Genomic DNA, 8,529 nt, shown 5'->3' with positions numbered 1-8,529 from the left:
TCTGCCTGATTGGCGCTTCCTTCATTCTGTCCACACAGACCTCCCGTGGCCTGGGTGTTAAACCCCAGGGGCTGCCCCTCTTGTTGGAAACTTGAGATTAAAAAGGATACCCTGGGGTGATACTCAGAATACTCCCAGATGGGTGCAGGCCCTGCCGGTAGGAGTGATACGTGCCCAAGAACCATGCTGCTGCAGGACAGACAGATGCCAGCCCTGGGGGTGCCACACACTTGGAAAAGGATGAAGGGACCTGCTGTTCCCTACTCGCGTGTGTGCTCTCTCTCTCTCTATTTTTTTTTTTTAAATTTTTTTAATGTTTATTCATTTTTTGAGAGAGAGACAGAGAGCAAGCAGGGGAGGGGCAGAGAGAGAGCAAGACACAGAATCCAAAGCAGGCTCCAGGCTCTGAGCTGTCAGCACAGACCCTGACACAGGGCTCGAACCCACAAACTGGGAGATCATGACCTGAGCCGAAGTCAGACACTTAACCGAGTGAGTCACCCAGGTACCCACGCCCCCTCTCTCTTAAAAATGTCTTTAAATGTTTACTTATTTTGAGAGAGAGGGAGTATGAGCAGGGTAGGAGCGGAGAGAGGGGAAGAGAAAGAAAGAATCCCAAATAGGCTATGCACTGTCAGCACAGAGCCAGATACGGGGCTCGATCCCACAAACTGCAAGATCATGACCTGAACCAAAATGGAGACTTGGACGCACAAATGACTGAGCCACCCAGACACCGCACGTTAAAAAAAAAAATTTTTTTAAGTCCGATTTTGTTTTCTAAATCTGAAAGACCAACTCAGTTTGTCTTGAGTTTTGTGCCACAGACTCCATTATTTTTATGTAACAGAGTTTAGTGGCATCTAAGCAGGTGGCAGATATTAACTCATTGAATCCCGTAACAACCCTAGCTAGTGCGGAGCTGGACAAAATCCCTTTCCTTCTCTGGGCCGTTTCCTGTCTGTAAAGGGGCCGCACCAGAAGATCTCCAAGGGCCTTTCTGGAACATGCGATCCCTCTTTCTTCATTTTGGATCAACCTGGATACAGGCTGCCCACCCTCACCCCAAAGGCCAGACAGAGGGCTCCATTTCTTCTGGCCCAACGCTGGCTCACCAAAAATAGTACCCGATCGGTCCGCTCATCAGACAAAGCTTGAGACTCCTCGCGGCAGAGAAGCTCTGCCTCGAGAGAGTCCGACTCGCGTCCTCCCTGCGGGAGGACAAAAGTCACGGTGGTTAGACTTCGGAGTCTGGTTTCAGGTGGGTTTTCAGTGTGGTGGAGACAGACACGTTGCCCGAGGCTGGGTGAAGATTATGGTCCGGTTTAGGGATGGACGGCATTTTGAGGCAAGGAGTTCAAAGAGTCTTAAGATGTACACTCTTGGCTGATGCTATTCACTAAAGAATTGAGCAGTTGGTTCCTTTAAATGGTTCGGGAAGCTCCCAGAATGAACAACAAACTTCTTTACAACTTTTACTTCCTGGGCAAGGGTTTCCTGGCATGGTACCATTATGCTGAAGAAGACGGTGGTATAACAAAGTCTTATTAACGTAGACAGTAAGCTGTGTGGGGCTAGAGGGGTTTTTAAATTACCGTTGAGATAGAGCTGACATATAACCTTATATTAGCTTCAAGTGTCCAGCTCGATGATTCAATCTATGTACACATTGTGAAAAGACCATCGCAATGGCTAGTTGACGTCCATCACCACACGTAGAGGGTATCGATCGTCAGTCTCTCCGGAACACCATGTCGGACCCCGCTTGGGTGCTGCCCTTTCTGTGAGACGTGCCGGGTGCTTCTCAGAAAGCCAGCCCTGGTGTGGGAGCAGTTTCTGGAAGGGTGATTGCTGGTGGCCGCCCCAGAAGGCCTGACCCGGGCCCCTGGACAGATGCCAAGGCTGGGAAGGGCAACCTGGGAGACCACGTGACTCGGGCCCAGGGGCAGCCAGACCGTGCTGCGTCCAGACCTGTGTCTCAGGGCTCGGTGGGCCGGACCCCGCCCTCAGAGAAGGGCCAAAACCCAGCTGCTTTAGGTCTGAGCGAGAGCACCCAGTGAGCTCCTGCTGTTTACCAGCACCGGGCAGGCATGTGTGTGTTTCTCATTTACCATTGGCAATCAATCCCCCCCTCGGCACCCACCGAGCAGGTGAGGAGACAGCGTCAGTGAGGGGTTAGCAAGGGCCCAGAGAGGAACAGAGCCGGGGATTGAACTGGGAGGCCGGCTCGGGCAGGAGAAACGACAGCTTTCTCCAGCTCACACACGGCTTTTCGCATCACAGTCCTGTGAAGAGGCCTCTCTGAGCCTCACTCTCCTCATCTGGGAAACGGGTGCTCCCGCTGCTTTCCTTCCCTAATGTCGGAGGGGTTAGCCACAGATGATGCAGGGAAGCAGCCCTCGGTGAGGAGCGCTGCACCCATTTCACACGCCCGAGAGCTTCCTCTCCCATCCGCGGACACCTGCCTTGTGTGAGCACGGCCCTAATGCTTCCGCAAGAACCTCCCGGCTCTCAGGGCACACGCGCCTGTCACGCATCGCTGGAGCACATCTGGATGCTGGTGGGAGACCGACAGACACCCCCGCCCCACCTCCCACCCCCGCCGCCACCCGCTCACCCCACGCTCACCGGTTCAGGCATCTCTGAAACTCTGTTGCAGGCTCTGGAGGTCAACAGATGACTCAGGATGGTGAGGCCCTCAAGGCCTTGGCTCGGGGCCAGCTGGGGCTCATGATGCACCGTGTGTATGCATCCAAATTCTTACAGCCACAGGACCCGGGCACCCTCTTTCCTGTAGACCGGAAGCACTTAAATTAGGGTGTCTTCGAGGTGGCCCCTGCAGGACTGCCACCTCGCATGGCCCCAGTGGGCGTCATTCGTGATGCACTCTAGCTAACTGGCACCAGTAACACAGAGGACAATGCGAACGGGCTCCTGAAATCGTGCAAGGGACAGCCCTGGGTCTCTGGACCATACGAGAGAGTCAGTCACTTGGGTGTTTTTGGAATACGGGTTCCTAGGCCCGCTGGAGCCCCAGTAAGCCAGACTGGAAGCGGAGCCCACACCCCTGCACCTTGAAGGGCCTCTGTTCTCCCCTGCGCAGCACCCAGAGCGGCCTTCTAAATCCCAAGTCACTCATCCGCCCAAGTCCTGTGGCGGTTCTCCAATGCACTTCAACACAAGTCCTTATAATGGTCTTCAAGCCTGATGTTTTCCTCCTTCCATTACTGCTGTTTCCTGCTACCCGATCCTCCGCTGCACTCCGGGCACACTGGCTTCTGCTGTTCCTCGAATACTCCAGGCTGCTCGTGCCTCAGGGCCTTTGCATCTCACCAGGGAAGTCTGCCTCCCAAGGACTGACAAGTAGTAGGACATCCTCCTCACTGTGGTCCTCCCATCCCTCACAAGCCACGAGGTACCGTGGCTGGGACTCTTCCTAAGTGGAGTGGCCGGTAGCTGGTACGCACAGGCCAGTCCCCTAGCACCCCCCACACCAGCCTGCCACTGTGCCTAAAGTCCCGCCACTATGAGACCACTGCTTATGTTTAGGCTCTCTCTGTGATCGATCTTATTCCGGCCCCTGTCAGGATGGCGAAGGGGGTTCCCTAGAGAACCCCCCCTGAGAGGTTGCCCAGGCCCTTGCCGCTCAAAGCGTAGTCCTTGAGCAGGCAGGATCGACAGCACCTGGGGACGTGTCGGAACTGCAGAGGCCTGGTCCCTCCCCAGAACTTCTGAGTCCGAATCGCATTTTAACGAGACGCTCACGTGGTCTGCGGGCCCCCTGAAGTTTGAGAGCCTGGCTTTCGCCGGCTGAGGCGCAGTCTCGCCACGTCCAAGTCCCTGTGGCAGGCAGCGCCCAAGTGTAATTTTCAGAAGCTAAAGACATGTGTCTTATGATAGCATGAACACGTGCCAAAGATTTCATTCAGTTTTATTAACTGATGAGGGAATCCGTAAGATGGTAAAGCTGGTTCCCAGAGCACTTGAGGGACTGGAGGTTCTGTGGCTCTTTACGGAAGAAACACAAGTTCACTGGTAACTCCTTAAGAGCCTGTGCCCTTCGCTAACGGCAACTAACAAACCACCGTGGTACATTCACGTGCGCAAGCCTGTTGAACAGCACTTCGAGCGTGCACTTTCTGTCTTGGCCTCGTCTCTAGGTTTGGTAACATTTCCTAATAACAGATTCCCCTGGGAGGGTGTGACTGTTCCCCGGCCCAAGCAGATCACCAGCTCTGTGTTTCCGTTAAAGGATCCAAACCTTGAGGGAAAGGAAAACCAGCACTACGAGAAAAGGAACAGAGTAAAAAAAAACAAAGAACACCAAAAAATAAAAAAAAAAAAAAAAAGAGGAGGTGAAAAAAACAAAATAAAAATGTACACTAACAGCTTACCACGTGTCTGTGACTTTGCCAAGTGCTTTCCATTTCTTTTCCCCCTTAGTCCCCACAACGACGTAAGGAGATCGCTACTTTTTGTGTTTCCGTTTTCTAGATGAAGATACTGAGGACTGGAGGAGCCCGGGATCCTGGCCAAGGTCAGACAGAATAACTGCCATGCAAACCCAAGCCTTTCGAACACGGTCGATGTTTCTTAGAATTGTCATCCAGAGCCCAGGAAATGGTTTACAAAAGCGCCCCCCCACCCCCACCTGGAGGAGGCCCCTGGGCGGCCTCCAGAAAGCTGCCCCCCTTCCCCAAGAAGCTTCAACACCTTTGTCAAACATGTGTTCTTCCTGACACTGTGGAACTTGACCTGAACCCCGCTTTGAGCCAGAAGCCTGCACGGCCACCGCCCAGGGTGCAGGAGCCCACCCCGCCCCTCTTCCAGAAGAGACTTCTTCCAGAAGAGACTTCTCTTCCAGAGAGAGACTTCTTCTCTCCCCAGAAAAGACTTACCTTCCAGAAGGTAAGAAGAGACTTACCTTCTCCAGAGGAGAAGGTAACTGTCAGAGTAAGAAAGTTCTTCTGGTCCGAACCTCTCTCATTTTGTTTTTATTCATTTATTTTTGAGAGAGGCAGAGAGAAAGAGAGAATCCCAAGCAGGCTCTGCGCTGTCAGCACAGAACCCTGTGCTGGGCTCGATCTCACCAACCGTGAGATCGCGACCTGAGCCGAAATCAAGAGCCGGACGTTTAACCCACTAGCCGCCCACGTGTCCCAACCTCTCCCATTATCTAGATGGGAACACCGAGTTCCAGAGGGAGTGTTCCAAAGGGCACGTGGAGAGGCTTGCCCAAGACTGAGCAGGGAGCTGGGGGCAGAGCCCTAACAAATGCACAGGCTTCCTAGCTCCTGCCTTGGGTTCTTTCTGGGGCCCTCCCTGGGGCCTGCGGTTGGGGGAGCTTGTCTGCTTCGCACTCCCCGCCTCTCCTCCAGGGCTATGCTGCTGTATCCGAGCTGTAGGCGTGAGTCAGCCATTAGAGCCTTCACTCGTCATTTATAAATGCAGATAACAACTCGGACCTCCTTCCTTTGGGAGAGCTCACTAATCAGCATTTGAAAGCATTCTGAAGGAAGCGCTCCTCAGAGGCTGACTGGGGAGAAGGAGGGGCACGTCCGGCTCCCAGAAAGGGCGCCCACCTCGGTCTAGACCCCAGCCTCTCTGCAGCTCCCCTGGCCTCCTCCTTCAAGGGCATAGTCCCTCCTCCCCTAACCCCCTTCACGACCACCAAATAGATGCTGGAAACCCCAGCAGCGTGCTGGGGTCTGCTTCCCAGGGACCGTATTGCCACCAGGCTGAGACCCCTACCCCTTCCCTGTGGATTTAAACCTTTTCAAAATGATGGCTGTGCCATCGGCTTTCCTTGCCCTAAAGGCCAAGTACGTTTTCATTTCCAGGCTGGGAAAGAGAGACTGGGTCTCCCATCAGAGATGCTTGGCTTTCCCACCGCCCAGGATTTCCCACAGGGCACCCTGTAGCTTCATGCCAACCTCTCCTCAGGCTCCTATCAACTCTCTCAGGCAGCTCAAAACACACCTCCAATCCGGCTGAGAGGAGAAGGAGTTCATGTGAGGGGCCGGCCTGGGCCTGTGCATTCCATCCGTACCCACCCAAGGCCTGTGACCAGGACACTAAACTTCCAAGGCCTGGGGCGCCCGGGTGGCTCAGTCAGTTGAGCATCTGACTCTTGATTTGGGCTCAGGTCATGATCCCAAGGTCGTGGGATCGAGCCCCGCATTGGGCTCTGTGCTGAGAGTGGAGCCTGCTTAAGATTCTCCCCCTCTCTCTCTCTACCCCCGCTCACCATCTCCCTCTGTCCCTTTCCCCCACTTATATGCTCTCTCTGTCTAAAAGAAATTTGAAAAATAGAGAAAATAAACTTCCAAGGAGAAAGGCGGTCCTTCGGGCATGATACTGTCTCCTTTGACCTCCCTCACTGCCCCCCCCCCCAGAAAGCTTGATTCTAAGAAGACCCCCCTCTACCTCCTCCCCTGCTCCCTTGAGACCCTTCTCCAAGCAGGTGTCCGCATTGATTCTTCAGTACAGAAGGCTCTTCTCCTGTCAAGGACCTTCTCAATCTCCCTGCCCTCATGCCACCTCCTGGTACCCAGCTCTTCAGGTGGAAATCTGTTTCCAGGACAGTGGGGCTTTCCGTGAAAAGATTCCTTGCATTACAGCTGATGGGGGTGGGTCGGGATGGGGAGCAGCCCCCCTGAGGATGAGGGGCCAGGCCAAGAGCTTGGCCAGAATGGGCAGAGAAGGAAGCCCCGAAGGGCAGACCCCCTCAAGATGGACAGAGATCGCTTCTGTGCCCTGGATGATTACACCCATAGTTTCTCAGATGCTGTCAGAGGGCCAAGACCCTCGAGGCTGGGGTGGGGGATGGCAGGGCCAATGCCCAAGGAGTCCAGAGGAGGGTTCTTTCTCTTTTAGCCACTGTCCAGCCGTGCAGTGTGGGGTGAGGCATCGACTAATGCAGTGGCTTCACCTGCAAAATAGGAACAATGGTGCCTTGATTAAAGGGCTCTGGATCCGAGGTTCAGGATTGGGAAGTACCCCAGCCCTGCGGTCAGGTGAACCTAGGAGAAAGGCGTGATCTAAACCAGAACGTTGAGGTGCCTCGGGTTCCCTGGGAGCCCCTTTGGGATAAGGAGCGGAGTGAAAGGGGGCACTTTTTTTTTTTTTTTAATCTGCATGGAAAGATCTTTACCCAGTCTATCTGTTTGGCTTCTACCCATAGCTTTGGGGATAAGGAAGGGCACCATATTATGGGCACCTGACTTCTAATCCCACAGCAGCCTTGACAAGAGGATCATAAATCTCGTTGTGCAGACGGGGAAGAGGAGGTTAGACGGCTTAAATGACTTACCCTGGGTCACACAGGTAATAAATGGTGGAGGAAGAATTCACACGCAGGTCTTTCTATCCACGGCATGGCCCTCCCTGCCCCTCAGAGGCTGGACCCACTGAGATCGTTGTGGGTGGTGCTTGGGCGTGTTTGTGTACTTAGGCATCGTGCAAAGGTGGAAGAAGGACATCTGTAGAACAGGAGGCAGAAGGAAGAAAAAAGAGGCTTTGTGATCCAGAACCATTCAAATAAAAAAGATGGGGAGTGTGTGAACTTGGCCACAAGCCTAAGTGAATGCCCTAGAACGATGTGGCTGCTGAGGAAAAGCGAAAGGCAGGGAAAAGGGAAAGAAGGGGGGCGGGAGTGAAAAAGTGGGCTTTTAGGCAAAGCCTAGTGCCCAAATTAATTCAGCTCCTATTTATTGAGCACCTGCTATGTTCCAGGCACAGTTGTAAGTGCTTGACTGTATGGTGGGTACTGTTATTATCCCTATTTTGTAGAATAGGGGAAACTGAGGCACAGAGAGGTTATATGACTTTCCCCGAAGTCACACCTACAGTGAATGGCAATGCCAGGCTATGCAGATGTTACAGCAGTGCCCTGACCTCCACGTTGATCAAGGCGGCTTGATAGGACCTGTCACAGTCAGAGGGACTCTTAAGAACGGTGAGCACGTCCCTTGGAAGGTGGACTCAAGACGGTAATGATATGAGTAAGATTTATGGAGCACTTAATATGTGCCAAGCACTATTTCCAGTGCGTCACATAGAGTAACTCCATTCATCTTCAACACGGCTTTAGGAGATAAGTACTATTATTTGTCCCATTTAACAGATAAGCCTGAGGCAAGCCACAGGAAGAAAAAAGCCCAAAGAAAATCAGATGTTAAGCCTGCGGCAGGGCAGCCTCGCGAGAGTGCTCTCCATCCCCCTTTTCTCTAAGGGCCATCTATCCCGGGCAAAGAGAGGGTGATTTGAGGATCCAGACACCTGCCCCAGGGCGGGGTTAGACCCAGTGGCCTCTAAGGCCTTCCAGCCCTGAGACTCGGACAGCCACTCAGGGCAGAGGAGGAGCTGGAGGGAGGCTAGGAAGGAGCTGGATTCCAACCCTTTCCTCAAAACCCCGGATATAGACCCCACCCCACCCCACCCCACCCCCAATACAGGAAGGAATGGGCCATTCACTCTCATCTGCCTGGAAACCAGGATCTTCGTTCATGTGACAAAAGTCTATGGCGG

Source organism: Leopardus geoffroyi, chromosome D2 (assembly GCF_018350155.1).
Source record: "Leopardus geoffroyi isolate Oge1 chromosome D2, O.geoffroyi_Oge1_pat1.0, whole genome shotgun sequence".
Classification (NCBI taxonomy): domain Eukaryota; kingdom Metazoa; phylum Chordata; class Mammalia; order Carnivora; family Felidae; genus Leopardus; species Leopardus geoffroyi.
The sequence above is the reverse complement of the archived record's forward strand: the minus strand, read 5'-3'. Positions refer to the sequence as shown.